This window comes from Pyrgilauda ruficollis, unplaced genomic scaffold, assembly GCF_017590135.1.
Source record: "Pyrgilauda ruficollis isolate IOZ18807 unplaced genomic scaffold, ASM1759013v1 scaffold40, whole genome shotgun sequence".
Lineage (NCBI taxonomy): Eukaryota > Metazoa > Chordata > Aves > Passeriformes > Passeridae > Pyrgilauda > Pyrgilauda ruficollis.
The window spans coordinates 2,863,170-2,883,728 of NW_024525490.1; the positions used below are offsets into that span (position 1 = coordinate 2,863,170).

Here is a 20,559-nt window from a genome sequence, read left to right on the forward strand (position 1 = left end):
TCACTATTGCAAGCAGGCTTGTGCTCCTGTTTATCCAAAAATAACAGGTCATGCAGCTTGGGGAAATTCTTTTGCAAAAGTGTTTGCTGGCAGGTATCATCTTCTGTATTTGGAAAATAAAGTGCACATTTTAATGGTAATGATGATAAACACTAACTGTTTATCAGTAAAATGATAAACAGTTGACAAAAAGGTATTTAAATTCATGGTTTGCTTTTTACATATTGTGGGTGATACAAAGTGTAAAGGTCCTGCTGGACTGTTGGTAAGGACTGACAAACACTGCCAGATAACAATGTGGTCAGGGAAGCAAAAATGAAGGTGTATTTATGAGATGCAATATTTTGAAAAGTTTTGAACATCTGACTCAACCTTTATGATTTCAGTCTGAATTGGACATTGCCTTTCTCTTGTGGGGAATAAAAGTTCATCAGCATGTTCTCCTGAGAGATCACAGCCATTCTTTTGGAGACGAGATCGAACTCTCGGATATGAAATTCAGGCCTGTGTGTTATTTGTGGTTTAATACTTGAGGGTCAGGACTAAGAAGGAGGCTTCTGAGATTTATATCTTGATTTTTCAATCAACTCTTTTTGTGGACTTCAACAAGTCACTTATCTCCCTGTTTCAATTTCCTCATCGTGAGAGAAAGAGAATTAAGGGAATGAGACATGACAGGATGTGAACAAAGAGAGTCTGAAAAGGTCTGAGTTTTTTGTTGTTTGTTTTTTTTTTATATATTTTTTATTTTTTATGTTGTTTTGGTTTTTTTGTTTGTTTGGGTTTTGGGGTTTTTTTTGGTTTTTTTGGTTTTTTTTTTTTTTTTTTTTGGTTTTGGTTGAGGTTTTGTGGTTTTGGGATTTTTTCCCCTGGAAGTGTTGGTTTTTCTTTTTTTTCCTACTTTTTTCAGAAGGTCTTATTTTTATTGCAATCAACATTCAAAGTGAATGATGTGAAGAACAATAATTTTAGGGTGTCACCTGTTAGAAATTTGTGATATATATTAGCTAGGAAACACTAAAATCATTAAAGCATCAGAATTGTTCTGTAATTCATGTTGCATAATTCAGGAATCAACACAGCCAAGTGTTAGTAAAGAATAGATATTCCCCAAAGAGGGAAAAAACTCGGTACTATAAGTCATTGCAACTAGGAAATATGACTGAATTTAATCTAAAATAGAGCACTTTGCAAAACTGTGTCATGAGCTGGATATTTAACTTTCTTAAAGCAATGATATTGTTATTAATTTGAATAGGAACCATACTATATACATTGTTGTACTACATTTATTTTAGACTCAAATTCATTTTTAGACTCAAATTTTACTTTGAGAATGACGGTAATGGAAGAAATTCCACAGAAAAGAAAATTAGGCATACCTATTCACTAAGATAATATTAAATACAGCTAAGCAACAAAGTGTCTTCTAAGACAAAAGGAACAATCATAAAAAGTCATAAAAGTGTTAATAGTTTCTGATATGCATATAAGTGTAAACATTCTTCAAGAAGAAATTGAAAAATTAAATATCTAGGCCACAATAGAATTCAGTTCAATTCAAAAGAGGCCAAAGGTTTAACCATGTTGTTTATTTCTTCTTCTTTTCTGGAAGTAATTTAAAACATTTGAAATTGTTTCTTCTAATTATGAAATAATCACACTAGTTCAATCCTAAAAACTCCAGAGTCAGTCTAGAGGAAGAACTAGAAACTATTTAATTAATGTACTCCAAATAGTCAGGTTTAATTGTGTCTCATAAAAAAAAACCACCTACACCCATGGCTTCTGGAAAATCAGTGTTTCCACTTACATGTCCAGGGCTAGAGCTAAAATAAGAGGTAATTAGGGGAACATTAAACTATTGTTTACATCAAATTAAAGAAGTTTTATGATGCAGAAACTACGGGATAAAGTGATTCTGCACATAAAACAACAGAATTAATGAAGTTAAGCAGAACACCACCACACCATCAGCTTCCTATGAGACAGACAGCAGAGCAGCATTAGTTAGCTGGTTCTATTAACTGACTTAGGCAAATGAGTTCGTCGTTCTTAATTCCAGTTGCTTCAAGTAGTAAACACACATTATGATTCCTTTTGCCGTGACTGATGTGATGCCAACCCGGACTGTACAGGGATAAAAATATTAACAAGAATGTCAAATATTGGATTACTTTATGCAGCTGCTGAAATTTGGAGAATTTCTAATGGAAGCTGTTTGCTTTTAATTCCCATATTAAATCTTGGATAATTTGTGCAAATTTCAGAACAAGCACATATGAACATATGGTGTTTTAAATCACAGCAGAAGGTCCTGATAGGAGTAGGTGTACCGTAACTGAAGGGATGTGTTCTGTTAGTTTAAAATGGCTTTTATGGAATTTCTAATGAGAAGACATAAGAGATTGCAGTTATTTCCCACATGGAAGACACTGAATACTAGCCACCTCTGCCTCCTGCTTTATCATCAAAACTAGATCATCTTCCTGCACAGCTGGAGCTTCAAATTAGGCACTAAATCCTCAAGACTACAATCTTTCCTTGAGGAAAGGTTCAACCAAGAGCTTTGTGACAACAGTTTACTGGAAAACAAAGACTTCACATATATAAGCAGCTATAAATGAGAGCAATATATAGCTACATATGCATTTAAGAACTACAGAGGTAATGAAATAATAAAAGATGTGAGTCCCTTTTGAATTGCCATGTGAAACCTAGGCTGAAACACCAAGAAGAATAACCTGATTTTTCAAACCACAGTGATTATAACCCTGGACCAATTAATCTCTTCCACCAGCTCTTGAAGTACAAACTGCAAAGCTTCAATGGGCACAGCTGGTTAGGGATACTTGATGTAACATTGTACTTAGCTCATTCTGTCCACCAAAACAACCAAAAATACCACATATATTCCCTACCTATTTCAATAAATATCTTAGCACTGACAGCTTTTTTTTTTTTAATTTTATTTTGCTTTATAAATTTCAAGGGAAATTGGAAATAATAATAAAAATTGTTTAATTCTGCATTCTGAAGCCTCTAAAATGCATGTACACTATCTGGATGATCTGAAATGAATAAAAATTACAAGCAGGGTTGCAACATTCCAGGAAAAAATCCATGAGCTCCAATACAAGAAGTGGTGGAGCTGTCTTTGACAGTGGATTTGTAGCCTTCAAATCAAATAATTTTGAGGAAATCATATTCATTTAAAATTGTCCAGTATAAATTGGATTCCTTTCAGCAAGTAGGAGAGAGATGATGACACATGCAGACTTTTTGTCCTCAGTTCCCCTTAAATTTCATACACAGAATGTACAATTCTCACCCTTTGATTCAAGAAGGTCTAGTGCCCATTCTTGCTTCTGTATTAAATCTGGTCTTTTTTTATAAAGTTGGTCATTTTTTAGTGATTAAAAGTTCCATTTCTTCTCTTGCAATGAATTAATATCAAAGAAACTTAGCAATAAACTGAGTAATGGTATTTTTTTTTCATCCATTTAGGCAACTTAGCTACAATCTTAGTCTTAAGGTAAGTGTCAAGACAGAACCTAAAAGAACATTAGATAAATATCAAGAAACTGACATCTGAATGTTGACTGACTACTACATAAGAGAAACAAGCAATCATGAGGTAACTAACAGTAACTATTTTAATTCTGCATACAAGAATTTAAATCTCACAAGTAAGAATGACATGCAACTGCTTTTAGCTACAAACACTATCAAATTGGCTTCTGTTTATTTATACTTCTGCTACACTGAAGCAGGAAAACTTAGCGCTTTTAGGCATTATAGTTGCAAGATAAACTTCTCTGTTTTTAAACACCAGTCATCTAATGCAACAACTTCCTTATTCAGCAGAAATACACTGCATGATCTTTTCCCCAAACTTATTAGAGAGGTAAAGGCCAGACATACACATGTACTACTGAAAAAAGGGTATTTCATGTGAGGTAGGTCTTACACACGGAAAGTCCAATACATGGATGTATTCACTTCCATTTTATTCACTGCATATGTATTCTCTTCCAGTTTTGCAGATTGATTCCCAGGAATGAATATTATATTTTAAATAAATGGCCAGCTGGACAATACTATGCAATTATTACATTGCAAAATATATAAATTTGTAATATAAGAAACATGTCTTATAATACACATATTTTCTTGAGTCACTAACATTCCTTTAACTCACAGTGATAACTTTAAGCAATGACCCACCTATGTACACAGACCATGTACCTTTGAAACACTGCAGAGGTAAATAAAAACCAGCACTCTAGTCCTTTGAGTGACATGTTTAACTGCTTAGCATGCTTGTATCAAACATGGAGCTTACAAAGTTTTATCCACATGCGTCTGCAATTGCCTTTTCCTTCTTTTAGTAGTTAAACTGACACAGCAGAGAAATCAACCACCAGCTAAAACTGGGATCTACTCTGCAATTCACCGTGTCCAATAATACTCCCAACGTTGTCTTTTCATTCCAGTATTTTACATGTGATGCATAGTGATACTTAACCATGAATGTATTTAGGCATATATGATTGGATTTAAATTGCTAAAATGAAAATATTTTGCATCTGTATAGAATTTCTTCTCTATTACCACAGCAATGGTTTAATTTCCCTCACAAAAGCAAAGTTTTCCCTAGACTTTATTTTCAAAAGACACTCAAATTAAAAAAAAATTATATGAAAAAAATAGAATTGTTACTTTTGAGTAGAAAACACTACTTCATGTCTATATAGGATAGATTGCATATCTGTTATTAGTTGTGCTTGCATAGTGGTATTATAATAACATTTTAGTTGTCAGAACATGAAACCAAAATGCAGTTATTATGATGGTGGAGGAGAGGAGGGACATGAGATGGCAATCTGCACTTATAGCCCGAAGTCCCAACTGTATCCTGGACTGCAACAAAAGCAGCATGGGCAGCAGGGCAAGGGAGGGGATTCTGCCCCTCTACCCACTGTGGTGAGACCCCACCTGCAGTGCGGCACTGAGCTCTGGGGTCCCCAGCACAGGAAGGCTGTGCATCTGTTGGAGTGAGTCCAGAGGAGGCCATCAGTTGATCAGAGGGATGAAGCACCTCTCATATGAGGAAAGGCTGGGAGAGTTGGGATTGTTCAGCCTGGAAAGGAGAAGGCTTTCGGGTGACCTAATAGGTCTTCCAGTACCTGAAGGGAGCCTACAAGAAAGACAGAGAGGGGCTTTTTCTGAGAGCATGTAGATAGGACAAGGGGGAGTGAATTCAGACTAAAAGAGAGTATCTTTAGATTAGGTTTTAGGAGGAAGATCTTCACTGCAAGAGTGGTAAGGTACTGGAACAGGGGACTCAAAGAAGTTGTGGATGTCCCATCCCAGGAAGTGTTCAAAGTCAGGTTGCATGGGGCTGCATGGGGCTGCATGGGGCTCTGAGCAACCTGGTCTAGTGGAAGGTGTTTCTGCTCATGGCAGGGGAGGTTGGAACTACATGATCTTTAAGGTCCCATCCAACACAAACCATTCTATGTTTCTGTGAATATTAAGCAAGCATTTTTGATGTCGCACCCACAAATATAATCCTTAATTTAGCACACTTTAAAATGGAGCTTATGCAGGTGCTGAAGAAAGCTGACCTAAGCTAAATTCCCTTAAGTTAGATTATTTCTGAAAAGCATCTCTTAAAGAGCTGGGAACTTTATTCACAAGCATTGAAAGTACCTGAAATTATTATAGTTCTTAAAACAGCAGTAGAAGAGAGATGCCTAAAGATGGTCTTTCTTATTTCTTTTTTACAGCTGAGTAGTAAGGAGTTCTGTCTAGCATTCAGTAAAATACATTGATGATACATTAAAAAAAAATAAAAAAGCTACAACAATAAAAACAAACCAAGATGTTTAAATGAGCTCTACTAAAATATTTGTAATTCTAGCAGCAGCAGTTGGAAGAAGCAGAAGAAGTAGTTCTAAACATTGCTTTCTTCAGATGTATTTCTATACAGTGAGGATACTCCTGAGGAAGGTTTAGAACACTTCGCCATGAAAATGGAAATTTCTTCATACAAAAGTGGACTCCTCAGCACATAAAAAATATTGATTGTATGATATAAAATTGGAAATTTTACATTCACTGTCCTCTGGGAGTGAGGAATTTGCTATCAGAAGATAGGAAAGATATTTTACCAACCCAGTCTGTAGAAAACAATTTTATCAGAACCCTTCCGGCTTTGGGGGCCTTTTCTGAATTGAAGACTACAGCAAGATTGACACTTTCATCATTATTTGGTATAAAACTTATAAGTGGAAATCCTCTGCCTTGTTCACTTGACAGTGGGTTCCATAGCAATCATCCAAAATATAATAAAACCCCTTGCACTGCTTTGAATTTCATGTGTTTGACAGAATATAGCTCTTGAGGAATTAGGTCCTGAGTCTTCTATTTTAAAGGTTTTTCAGAAGTTAATCATAAGCGTGACCTAGCAGATTAAAATCCATTCTAAATGCATAGATAATAAGCAGTGTTGCAATGCTAAATATGAAGTATCAAAATTGTAAGGTCTCTGGGAAATCCTATAAGAAGGTAAACACAATTCTTTGTTTCTCAAGGCCAAAATGCAAGCCACCACACGCAAAATCACAACATGGTTCAATTGAAGTGACTGAAATTCTTGTATGTTTGTCAAATGTAAATTAAATTAAAAAAAAAGTGTTACATTTGGTTTTAATTTAATATTAAAAATCTAATATTGTTTCCAGCTTGAAAAATTCAAGTCGTGTCAGACTTTGGCAGCTCACATGAAGAAATATTTTGTGATGAATTATTTTATAAGTAGTCTCCTTCATTATTCACTCATTTACGTGGGAAAGATCAAGAGCAGTAACATTTAGAAATCCACATCTACACAGTAGCTTTGTTAAAATATTTAACATGAATAAGCACGTAATTATGTATGGCAAAGACTTATACAGCAACCTGAAACTGCTCATATCAAAGTACTGTGCATTGTCTTGAAAGAAATAATTAAGTTGTAAATGGGCAATTTTACTCTTTTTTTTTTTAAATCTAAATATATACATTTCAACAGATGTTTATGGTCCTTCAGTACCACTCTGCTCTGTCAGGTAAATGAGAGCCACATATACATATACACACACATAGAGAGAGATATACACACAAGAGACCATAATAAGTGTTTTCTAGCTCATCAATTATCTCGGATAATAAGCTTTATTCCTTTTGTATTCATCTCATTCACATGCTAAGCATATTAATTTACTGAGAATTTCTAGTCTTGGCCTGTTAAGTTTCTAAAAACTGTCTGAAAATTGTGTTGGCATACAGGCAGCCAAATTAACAGAAGTTCTTAGTGAAGTAGGAATATTCTCAAAAACTTTCAGATCTTTGTGGTTCATATCAATCACATCATACGTAACCTCTGATCTACAGATCTTTAGAGAATGCAGTACACCACTGACCTGAAAAAGAGACAACTGCAAGTTTTTCTGAATAGTTCTGACAATCAATGAAACAAAAAAGAGCTGTGTTAATATATATGTGAAATAGTGAATTTCAGTTTCTGTCAGGCTTTTTTTCTCTTCAATAACCCTTAGCACTCTAATTGCCTGGCATTTTGCAAAGACAAACAAATTACCTGCTCCAGACTAGTTGAACATAACAAAAACAAATATGTATCTATAATTCATGATTTCTTTTCCCAATTATTTCCCCTATTATAGTAAACAATAAACATACATAAACAAAGTAGGTTCTGGGTTTGCCTATGCTGGTATGTCAAGTTACAGCCTCTGCAAGAGCCTTAAGTCTAGCAGGAGCTTGAATGAAAACTGGACTTGTATACCAGAGTTGTAGAACTACCTGTAATATGGGAGCTCACATTCTACAACAGTCTTTTGTCCTAAAGTAAACATATTTACTGTCAAACAAAAGGGATGTTTTGGTCTTCATGGACAAATCAAGCATAATCTAATGGAGGAAGAAGAAATGCAGACAGTTAGTCCCAGGTAATGCTCCATGTACATTCTAAAATAAGAAGTGCTGATGTAGAGGATAATACCCAGCTAAGCTCTCATCCCACTGGTGTGTCTAGTTCCATTCTTAAAGTCAACATAGGGCTCTTTAAGCTTATTTATGCCATTTTCTATGCTTATAAATCACTATTTTAAACCATTTTAATGGTTTATAATGCACGTATTCGTGATTTTAAAACACTTGGCACTGAGGCGTCTGCAATTGTCTGTGGGAAATGAGGTATGAGTTTGGTCAGATGGAGACGGTGTGAATCCATTACAGTAAAAAGTACGAAGTGAAGTGAAAAAAGTGAGTTTAAAAACAGAGTGCTTGACCCATAGGAAGGAGGCTGCCATTGCTACATTGTGGAGCGGAACTATCAAAGGTACAGTAGAAAAATGGTTGGGGGTGAAGAGGGGCACAGAGGAAAGAAGACGGGGCAGAACAAAGGTGCTTTAACAGAAATTAGATGCACTGAGGAACAGCATCTGACTTTAAAGAGGAGAACAAAGGTTGGCATTTCACATATAAGAACAAAGATGAAGTCAGTGAAGTGTTTCCAGGGGGAGCAATGACATACTAGAAAGAGGAGTGCAAGATTTTATAAAAGGGGAAGGATAGAGGGGGAGTAGATTAGTTACATAATATGTGGAAACCCTAGGCCAGGATTGCAGTCCTTTCAAACACTTGTCGAATCTAAAGATGTTCATCCAAGGGAGAGAATTCCAGGATTTAAAGAGAAGGATGTAGTGCTGAATTTTAGACACAGGGCTCTGTACCCATTTCACAACCAAATGTTCAGGCAGTGCAGGAAAGAAGCCTTAGCAGAAAAAAGGAATTGTAATCTTCCAAGAAACAGAGGACATACTGTGAGTTACATGGAGGTGCAACACAAAGGTGCCACTAACACAGATATTTATTTATTTTCAGATAAAAATGTCCTTAACAGTACCATAAACCAAAATAAGTGGTCATGTCAGAACATCTTTTATAAGACAAAAAATCATAGTATTCTCTCAGAAAATTTTAAGCATTCAATATACATTGAAAGATCTTTGAATGCCTGTGCTCAAGAATGAAGACTTTTCACTGTACACCAACATGAACCAGTTATCATTTTCAGGAATACTCACCTTGCATGATGATTCATATGTTTAAAACATGGAGTGCTCCCAAGCACTCCCAATGAACTTGGTATGTCCACTGCTAAACAGAATTTTTTACCATTAATACAACTATTCTCTGTTCAGAATGGGGATAAGATCACTGTAAAAATTGTGATGTTAATACCAAGTAATCTTACTGTCAGATAATACAAAAGTTATATTTATATAACTTTGCAATGTACCTTGAAGTGGAAGTTATGCAAGCACAGTTTCATGTTTGTGGATGCCTTATGCACAGTCTTTTTTAAATGCCACTGTAGGGCTGCAAAGTGTATGTTTAGTGCATTTCACTGTGCTCCTGCAGGGTTGTTTGAAGCACTGATAGGATTCTAGTAATTGGAAAACTTTGAAGAATGGGGACTCTTGATAATGAGTCAAGAGTGAAAGACACAAAGTCTGTCTCCTGAAACAACCATTAAATAAATCAAAACATTATCACTGTCCCTGGCCTCCAATACGTGCAGCTTGGAACTGTTGCAAGCTTTGTCCAAAGCAGTTAAACAGGCTCATATAAAGTCACATTATTGATAAAAGGAAAGGTATGCATTTCTAAAGGATGGACATCTCCATAAAGTGGATACTAATCTTGTCACATGGAAAAAAAACTCTTTTACAATTAATAACATTCCTATAGTTGTAAACAGAAAAATGTTCTGCTAATCATCCTCTCAGGGGTCCATTGGAAAATATTCCCCTACACATTTCGACTTTTTTTTTTTCTTGACAGCACGTGTTTATAACTCCACATCACATCTCCAATTCTTAATACAGTCATTTATATGCAGTGAAAATCTGGAAGTGGCTGATAGCCACTAAACAGAATCTCATTTGGGACTAACAGCTTTGGGTGATGGCATCTAAGGCAGTGGGCCAAAAGGAAAAAAAAAAAGGATGGGGGACAAGGGGGGGGAATGTGTTGAACACGACCATTCATCTCATATAAAAGGCAATCGATTGCCATGCAACTCAATAGAACTGCTGATTTGGAATTCATTCAGATACAGAGCTCTGAACAGAATCCTTGAATGAGTAAACAATTTGCTTTTGTTAAAGACACATGAGTTCTCTCATCATCTGACATTAGAAAACAATACACAGTAAATATTCTGAGTTCAGGTTAATTACAAAAGAAACTTATTTGGTTTTAGAAAGCACTCTAAAAACAGTATAATTTAATATTGAACTGAAAAGTGCACTCAATTAGTGTTAGACATATTTGAAAGTTTGTGAATAATTCCTTTTACAGATGGTTGACCCTAAAATTTAAGGACAGATATGAACATCTATAAAATAACAAAAAAATATAGCAACAGGTGAAAAGATGGATTTTTTTAATTATGCATATTTAATAACTATATGGATCTTTGTATATAGTCCAGCAAGTAATAATAGTAAAGGAATATAGGTTTGTGTTCTTTATAATAAGAATAACATAACTAAAGTGCATACCTTGCTCTAACTAAAACTTGTCTGAACAGGCAAGGGAGGTTTAAATTGCTTTTTCAAGATAACCGGATAGAAACAATCTGAAGACCATTTTGACAAAATCATACAGGAAGCAATAAAATATATTTGTATATGTTAAAGGAATGAAGAAAACCAGGTTCTGAGACAAAAGCAAGACACTTTGTTTGGCAAGACAATGTTTACATAAACTCAATTTCCTATTTATGAATAGAATTTTGTTCAAGAAAGGAATCAGGTAAATGATGTATCCAAACAATCATAACCTGTTACCTGATAAACTCGTATGTTTTTACATCTCATATTAAGTGTTAGCACTCAATGCAACTTGGCTGCAAACATAAATATCATAATTTCCACTTCTGAGCACTGGAAAACTGTCACCTTTTGAGAACATGAGTATGTGGACTGGGGCTGAAATTTTGTTTCTTAGGTACTCTCAGAAAAAAACGAAACAGTCCCTCCTCATTTTGTGCTAAAACAATGGAAACAAAGACCAGAGCTAAGTCTCTTGCCTGAAAATAACAAGAAATCAAGATCTTGAGAATCTTATGCTGAAGGAACTGGATTCTCAAAATGAAACAAATGGCTAGAAAAATTATACCCTGTATGTAATAGGTTGCTAATATTCATATCAAATCATGGGGTTTGAGTTAATTTTCTTTTGTAAACATTACCTCCATGATTTTCTAATATGGAGACTTTGTTTCTGAACTGTGAATTTTGGGGCTAAAATTGCAGCAACCTTTGGAGATGCATAGAGCTCTAGTTCTGGATTTTTTTCAATAACTGTCTCTAAAAATACAACCAACATTGACAAGGATTCTATAGAAATGTTTAATCAATAAACACATGTTTAACATAAGAAGAAATAAGTCAATAGGCCTTTCTGAACTGTGGTTGTTGAAAGCCAATAACACCTTACTCTTAATTGCTATCTTAATTTTGCTCAGCATCAGCAGAGATTAAAATGTCCAAAGATTTCTTTACTGGGCCTTACAGACCAATGTTCCCATGACAGGTCCCACATGAATCAGGATTTCTGTGGATTAGTCTTGGCCTCCCTAAAGGTTTCTTTTGGCTTTCTTTGGCTGTGCAGCGCTACATGTATTTTTATAAGCACTTTGTATCCAAGAGAGAGCTACAACGGTAGAGCAAGCACTCCGTGTCAGTTTAGATATCCATTACCCTACCAAAAACTGCAACATAGAGGGGTAAGTTCCAATTTTTTCTCCAAAATCTTGGAGAGTATTCTTTCTAACATTTACTAATTTCTTTCTATGATCTCTGTCAGACATACATTAATTATTACCATGTTTAGATGTGGATGTCTCTTATCTGCTATTGTTCTTAGAATTCCAGTCATCATTTCAAATCAACCACATGCTGAATTAATTAATTGTTCTTACTTAAGATAACAAGTGGGGGAAAAAATATGATTGCTCATAAAGGGATACAAATTCCTTTTGGCACAAAACACAGTCTTTCAAAATGTGTAGCTATATTTTTGATTTACATAATCAAATAATGACAGCACAATAATGTGATGGTTTGATGGAACGAAGAAAAAGAAGATTGATTTTAGCCTACTGATAAGAAGAAAACCTAAATTATAATGCAACTTTTAAATTAATTCAAAATTTACAGAGTTGTTTCAGTTTTTAGTTGCGACAGATGCTCACCAAAACATATATAATCTTTGACTGGTGTGGTTTGTGCAAGATTTCAAGCAAATCCTGAAGCAGAATCAAATGCAGGCACTTGAAAGGCTTTGGAAGTATCATTCCTAAAGAGTAAGTCATAACCAAGTCTTCAATAACTAAAAAATTTGTGAACTATAATATCTAAATAACTTGGTTTATTATTGTCCTGAGATGGGCTGGATTTCGTCTACTCATGTAACCTATTTGTACTGTAACCTATATGTTTTTGACTGTGGTCTTGTATCTAGAAATGAAGATGTAGACTAGTCCATTTATTGTGCTTCACACCTCAAGAACCTGAGCTACCAGCTGTTAAAAATAATTTTCATTGAATATTTCTATCTGCATTAACCTGAAGAAATCCTATGACTTATATTTGTACTTTTATTTGCAGTTTATTTTTATTTTGCACAGCTGTGTAACCTGATAACCTCTCATGTTTTTACATCTTGTGTTAAATGTTAGCACCTCACTCAATGCTATGTGGCTGAAAACATAAACTTTCCCCTTCTGTGAACTGGAAAACTGTTACTTTTTGAGGGCATGAGTAGGTGAACTGGGGCCGAAATTTTGATTCTTAGGTACTCTCAGAAAGCACTAAACACTCCCTCCTCATTTGGTGCTAAACCAAATCTACTAAACCAAAAACTAGACAATTCCACATACTAAGTAAAATATTTCTACATCTAACATCAGCCGAGAAGTAATTCTAAAATCCTAAACTAAATTTGCAGCTACTGGATGCTCTTACTAATTTTTTCCAAAGCTCAGATTTCAGTTGAGGAGTTCTTGAAGAGTCTGCATCCTTTTACATACTGGGGAGAAAGGCTGAGAAATTCTCTTCAGCAGAGCACTGAGGTGGTTTGTGGAAACCCTTGCTGTACTAAGTCTCCCATTTTTCTAAAGGGCATCTAATTATCAGTCATCCTTGAAATATTTTCCCCAGTATTGGCCTGCTGAACTGTTACCTTCTTGGAGGGAGAAGGTGGGAAAGGGGATGTATTTTCTGAAAGTCTGTTTACATAATCTTGGAAAAGCAAAGAAGCAGAGAAGGGATTTGCCTGCTCTCCAGCTGACCTTGAAGTCTGTAGGGCAAACCACAAAAGTTATGTAACAATTAAAACAGACAAGAGGAAAGGAGGCAAATCCTCTAGAATCCCCAAATATAGAAATGCTATACATGATTAAGCCACCATTGCTTTCAAACTGCCTTGTGTATCTTGTGAGACCAATCTTGGTTTAATTACTGTGGCTAAAAAAAATCTTTCCCATTAGTTTATAAAACAATACAATACTATATGCAATAAATACACAAAAATATAAGGTACTAATACAATGCAATATAAAATAATTTTACAACACAGTTGGAAATTGAATGGCAATCAAATTAATTTTTTAAATTTTAGCTTTCACAAATTAGTTAAAAGTCTGAATTTGATATTCAGTTTAAGAAAATAATCCTGTCTTCCAATCACATTTGATTTTTTTTTATGTGTAATGGTAATCTATTATGAAAATCATCAGTAATGGAAAATAGACAATAAGATATTACAATCTTCATAATTTTGGAGCAACTCGAAGTTATTTGAGTATTATACTGAGATCATTTGATTAAAATGCTGATCTGGTACAGGATATAAATGATGATCTGAAGAGACTGTCACTATATTGTAGCAATCAAGGAAACAGCAGAACCAGCTCCCATTCTATCAAAAAGAATTAACTATTAAAAAGAAAAAGTCCCATGCTATTGCCTTTTTAGAATTCCAAAATGCATTATTCTCCACACTAATCCAAGCAGAGCAGGTTGAGGCAGGTATAGTAGAGAACTTTCACACAAGTCGTCCAAGACAACAGTGGTTTCTTTCATAGTAGACTGTACACATTCCTCTTCCCTTCTTAAAAGATAACTGGGAAAAGAAGCCTCAACAGATCACTGGGTTTTATCACTAATTTAGACCTCATATGGGAACAACTGCAGTAGGTGCCTACTCTTAAAAGGGAGAATGAGATGAGCTCAGGATTGACAAAGTGAGCCAAATAAGTTAAAAGATTAAAGAGTGGCTGTTGGCATAAGATATAAAAATCAGGTAGTTGATGGATAGGAAGACACTTGTCTGAAAAAATGTTCTATGAATTACCTAGGACATTTGAAATACTAAATTTTAAAGGAGAAAAAGAAATAAGTAAAGCTAGGTGGCGACATGCTACAGCTGTAAAACATTTCCTAACTTACAACTTAGGAGTGATTTACCTGTCAGGCATCACATCTCCAGTGACATGACCTTGACCTGTCAGTGTGGATGCATTAAAATGCTTTTTCTGGCCTCTAACACTAATAATGATCACAGGGTAGAGCATAAAGTATTCTTTAGAATGCTCTAAAGAACAAGGGTAAAAGAGAAAGGATGACACAAAATGCTTCACATCACAGTTATAGCCCTGAACTTTTTGTCTGACAAAGGTCAGAGAGGGTAAAGAAGACAGATATTCAAGAAATAAAGGTATGTCTTGTTTTCTTCCAACAATATAAAGGGATTTACTAAAAAAAGAAACACTCTTGGTGTAGAGAACACAAACTAAGCACTCCACCTACTTTCTTAATGCCCCTTGAGGAGTGAAACTTGAAAGTGCAAAATTGCAATGACTGTGGTCAAAAGCAGAATGGAAGAAGTTTAACGAGATTATTGTAAGAAGAATTTTGATATTCTGCATTCAATTTTGGCTTCACAGATCTTGGCACATAGGATTCATATGATGTCTATGACATGAATTCTTCTTTGACACAAAAAGAGACAGGAGAAAAAAAATTAAAAACCCACCAATTTACAACTCTCTTACAGGAAGAGGAATACCACTGTTAGTAAAAAAGAGAAGTAGGAATGCTTTTAAAGCATTTCCATTATGAAAGCATATTTCAGAGCAATTACACGAGGCAGAATAATTAGCCTGGCATTTTGTGGATTGATAGCTTTGCACATGTTTTGCCCAAGACTGTCATACCTCTTAGTGCCACTTCAGAATATGATACAGACTGATTTCTTAATTGATCCAACTTTCGGTCTATAGGAATCCCACAGAGAAAAGAATCACATGGTGTGGAAAAAAAAACATAGCATGTGTGCTGTGAGCTCATTAGCAGATAGAGCCACTGTTGAGAACACAGCTTGTTGTCACCTGTGCAGAGGGCACAGACTTGCAGACCAGACTCAGCACTCCACTGTCAATGTCCAAAATACCCGTGCTCCTGTCAGCAACTATCAGTGCAGGCTAATTGGGTGAGCCTCAGCCAGGAGCCCTATAGAGCTAGGCAACAGTTTTCAGCACAACACCCTCAGGAATGATGATTTAACCCACTTTGGGAATATCTTGCAATTTTTCTGATCTGTGAATGGAAAAACAGAAGGAGAGAAACCACAGGAAGTTCAAATGTGTACTTTTATGTTTAAAAAAAAAAAAAGTTTAAATTTTCAAACTTTTGTAGCACATCTGAGTTCCATCAGATGTGCTACAAAACAATCTTCCCCTCGAAAAGGGAAAAAAAAAGGAAGGTCCTTCTCTCCTTTGTCTTTGTCTCAAATATTACTATGTGTTGTTATTCAGTAGTATTTCTAATCCCTTCAAAACATCATTATATTTGCTGTCCTCATAGGAAAATTCAGTTTGGAGGTTCCAAGACTCTCTTTTTTACAGATGGCGGAAGAGGTCACTAAGGAGAACTCTTTAGTAAGGTCATCCACAATGGGATCTATCACGAAAGTTGGAGGAAGGCAGTTGACAAAATAAACAGTATCTCAGAGCAACCAACTTCCTCCTTAGCCAACATCATAACCTATATTCCTTATTAACAAAAGTTATTCCAGGCTGAAAAAGCCTATCTGTGTCTTAACTTCGGACAGTACTCAGTTTTTGGATCCCACAAGGAGAATCATCACAGCACAGATCATGCTTTCCTGATTCCATTCTCCCTAACAGCGGCAGAAAAAGTTCTTGGAAATTGGAAATCAGGATCATAGGCAGAGCAGGGCTGCTCCCTCTTCTTCCTCCAGCTTTCACCTTCTCCTGGCTCTCAAAACTAAATTACATTTCCTACATCCACCCAAATTCACTGATCGTTCCCACAAGCTTTTCTTCAAAAACCCTTAGAAAACCCATTTGTCTTTCTACACCCCCAGCTTTTCCCTTCACAAGACTTCATTTACTGTGTCTGCTGCTGGGTGTTCTTGTGCTATCCACGTTTAAGTGGAAGCTAGAAAAACTGAAAACTTACATCTGCAGCAGCTACTTGCTAAAGCAAGAAGTATCTACAACACAGCATTGCTTTATATTTCACAATCAGAGTAATCAGAGTATATAAGAAAGGATGGGGCTCCTGCTGATATGGAATAGCAATTGCTTTCTCAAAAATCAAGCTGTAAGAGGTACCCTTTGCTTTCAAGGAGCTGGAAGATAGTGCACTCACTTTATTATAATAACCTATTGTATCAACCAATATTGAAACTAATCTCTCCCACCTTCTAGAGGAACATGATACCTCAAGTTCTAAGATCAGAAAAGTGTTCAAAATAAATAATTCATATTTTTTGTTAGGTATAAGTTTTGTGCAAACGTGAAAATTTGTAAGACTAGACAGAATGTGCACATGGACAAAAATAAGTAGATTTTTTAGCCCAGCAGAAGCTCAGATGGAAGGCACAGATCTCTTCCTCTTCTGAAGATTGTGATGTCATTTTATGAAGACAATATCACATAAAATGAAGAAACAACTTTCAGAGGGAGAACTGGTATTTGAGTTTCTCCCGAACCAAGTCTGAACTACTTAAACTCCAGGTTACATTGTTATGCTTCTTTCTTTGCTTTATGAATCTTACCGTTTTTTTTTTTGTTTTTTTTTTTTTTTTTTTTTTTTTCCTATTGACAAGGGTTCAGCAGTATTTTGCCTAGGTCCTCCCATCCAACACACATGATGGCCTTGTATCTTTTCTCAAGTCCCGGTCAGTCTGTGTGCTGGAAAAATTAGATGCTGCATTGCCTAAGTGCAGGATCCTAAATGTTTATCTGGATCTAGCTTTAAGGGAATGTTCTTAGATCATAAGCATATTCACAGCAAATAAGAAAATGAAGGTCTGAGTTTTAGACAAACTCCAAAACACTACATATTGTTCACGGGTGACCTGCTAATAAGAAAGGGGTTTTATAAATTTGAAGCTGAAATAGGAACTAAACAAGGTTTACCTCTTAAAACATGCTTTGTTTTTCAAAATTGCATTGAACCCTCAGAGGCACTGAAATAATATTATGTACTGCAACATCATTCCTTGCTGGGAATTTCAGCACAGGGGATGTTCTTCAGTGCAATTCTGCTCCTTGATATATCTGAGCAGTCATGTCCTCTTCATAACCTATTCCAGTGTTTCCACAATAGATGGCTTCAATTCCAAGTGTACCTTCCCTTCCACCACTGTGGTATGGCACAAAGAAAAAAATTGCAATCGGCAGCTATGCTGACAAACAACAGGGCAGACACTAACTAAGCACAGGAGCAGAAGAATAAATGAATGGTAAATTGTCTTGACTGTGATAATTTCTGTTTATTTTATTAACTTCAGTTAGAAGGCAAATTTCAGAATGAACATTTTTGAAAAGAGAATGAAGAGACAGAAAAAAAACCCTATCCTTTCAAATTAAGTGCTACAGAGTACTTTGGAAAGTTAAACATTATTTCCAAGAAATATAAAATTGCACATAAAATAACTGGTAGTCTCGACAGTTATTGAAATAGTATTTTCCTAATGATATGAACATACACACATTTATGTATAATTTCTTATAACGGCCTATTCAAAGGTACCAATACTTTGCAGAAGATTAATTTTCAGCAAATAATCAATTTCACAGCTACACCACAGGCTCCAAATGTTTTCTGAATAAAAAGAAACACACCTTTTTTCAAAATGCAGTTTCATATTATCATTCAGGTACTGTGAAGTTTTCCAGTCTTAGTATTTAATTTGGGCACAGTAACGGCTGTTACTTTTGTTCATTGTTTTCCTCATCCACGTGTAACACCAGATGACATATTATGTGTTGAAAAAAAAAATATAGAAGAGAAAAGTCATTAGATGTAATTTAAATATATGTATTTTTTTTTCCACCATGGCTAAATTACTTGGAAATAAATATGATTAATTCACAACTCAAACCTAAATATGAACTGAAAGTGTGAAGATTAGACTAGTTGTTTAACTGTGGGGAGGTGTGAAGCAACCAGGAATCACAAGGAAAGACTGATTCCCTGATTACCTTTACAAAACCAGTTTTCAAAATAAAAGGATATATTATCAAGTGAAAGCACAGAACAGCATAGAAGAGGTATTCATTTCAACAAACTTGTCTGTACCAAGAATTAATCCTCAAAATCGATGGATATCCTGTTTGTTGCAATCCCTTAGAACCTTCTCACTTGTGAGTTGAATACTACCTTTTTTCTTCATTCTCTCTTATCAGAGCAAAACCCTAGGAAATGACAGAAAAACTTCATCAACAAACTGTTGGATGAACACTGTAAAGATTAAGAGTTAATGAGAATTAGTAAATGAAAATTGCTGTGGGGTAGACTAGCCTGCAATTTCCCAAAGTTATTCAGATGATCTGGCAAAATTTGGTCAATTGCTCTTGTGCATATTGAAAGCTCTGGACCAAAATGCAACTAGACACAGCTTTAGTTATTTCTGTTGTGCTTGAAGAAAATTAGACATTTTAAAATGCTGATGAAGCCCTAGAAGATAAGAGACTGCTAAAATTAGGAACTCAACACATTCGATGAAGATATTCTGAAACTTCTTATGTAAAACTTTATTTCTTAAGTAACAGCATACTAAAAATGCAAGAAATCACAAATATAATCTACTCTGAATCAATGGCTGTACTTTTTCATTATTATTCTTTTACTTGATATATTCAGTTAGAGCTCAATGAAACGAGAAAATGTATCCTAAAAGATTTTTTAATTCATTTTTCCAGTTCTGAAGAGAATGGATGAAAAAGCAGAATTAGAAAACTTTCCATTGAAAAGTAGAAACTCTCAGTTCAAAATGCAAAAAAAAAAAATATCAGTTTTATATTTTTGATATAAACAAAAAAGATTAAATATTCCTGGTCTGAATATTTAGGACTGGCTTAACTAAGATGTTTATTCTCAGGTGACTAAAAGAAAATTTAAAAATTCCTGCTGCAATCTCTTGGATCCCTTTACTTTCTTTGTGTCCTATGGAGCTGTGAGATCCAAGAAGGGTTGAATCTTATTCTACTGTCATAGATTTCATATTAATGTTGAACAGTGGATGCCAGTTCCACAATGCCAGTTCCACCAGATGCAATTTCCACCATGTAGTGCTGCCATTGTATATATGGGAGTAATTCCAAGATCAAATAGTTTCTCTGAAACATAGAGGATCAAGAACCTATTCTGAGTATTGCAGTTACAAATTACTAGATCTTGTTGTCTGGATACTTTTATATGTCTAACTAGATTAGACTATAAAGTTCAAAATGGATCTGCATATTTTCCTAAAAAATGGTCGTGGAAGATTTTTGGGACTGACAAATCTACATATTATTACAAAATAAACAGTCAAGAAAACTCTGAGTTGTTTTTTTGTGCATATATCCTCAACTTTAATACTGCATAGAAAACAATCGCTGTTACAAGCATGCATACCCTTGAAGAGTAGTCTTCATTCATTAGCACTCATTGCAGATTTTATTAGGATTTCAGAAAAATAAAATAAAGGAATTAAATACTGCATCATTCAAATAAAAATAATCTGAATTACATTCTTTTGGTTTTGCTGAAAACAAAATTCGGCCAAGACAAGAAGGCAGAGTATGACATTAATGATATTCATGTGAGTAGAATCAATGCATCATGTTGTCATAAAACTGGCATTTTCATTTCTCACTCCCACAGACATAAAGTAGCAGCATCCAATATGCTGTCAAGGTACTGCATACCAGTGGGAAAATGCATTTAAACTTTCAGATGTGTAAAACAGATGACTGTTGCAGAGTGTCTTAGGAATGCCTAAAAGTAGACAGAAACATTTAAACTATATTAGAAAAAGAATGCTTGAAGAAAATGCACAGATCACAGAATCTAGTAGGTTGAATCTAGTAGGCTGGAAAAGACCTTTGAAATCATCAAG

At 35.1% G+C, this 20,559-nt stretch overlaps 1 protein-coding gene across 1 annotated transcript in view; it reads right to left on the reverse strand.

Annotated features, from left to right (window-relative positions):
- Positions 1–20,559, reverse strand: part of CSMD1 (CUB and Sushi multiple domains 1) — a 1,068,142-nt gene that overhangs the window by 765,108 nt on the left and 282,475 nt on the right. The gene's annotated exons all lie outside the window — the stretch shown is intronic.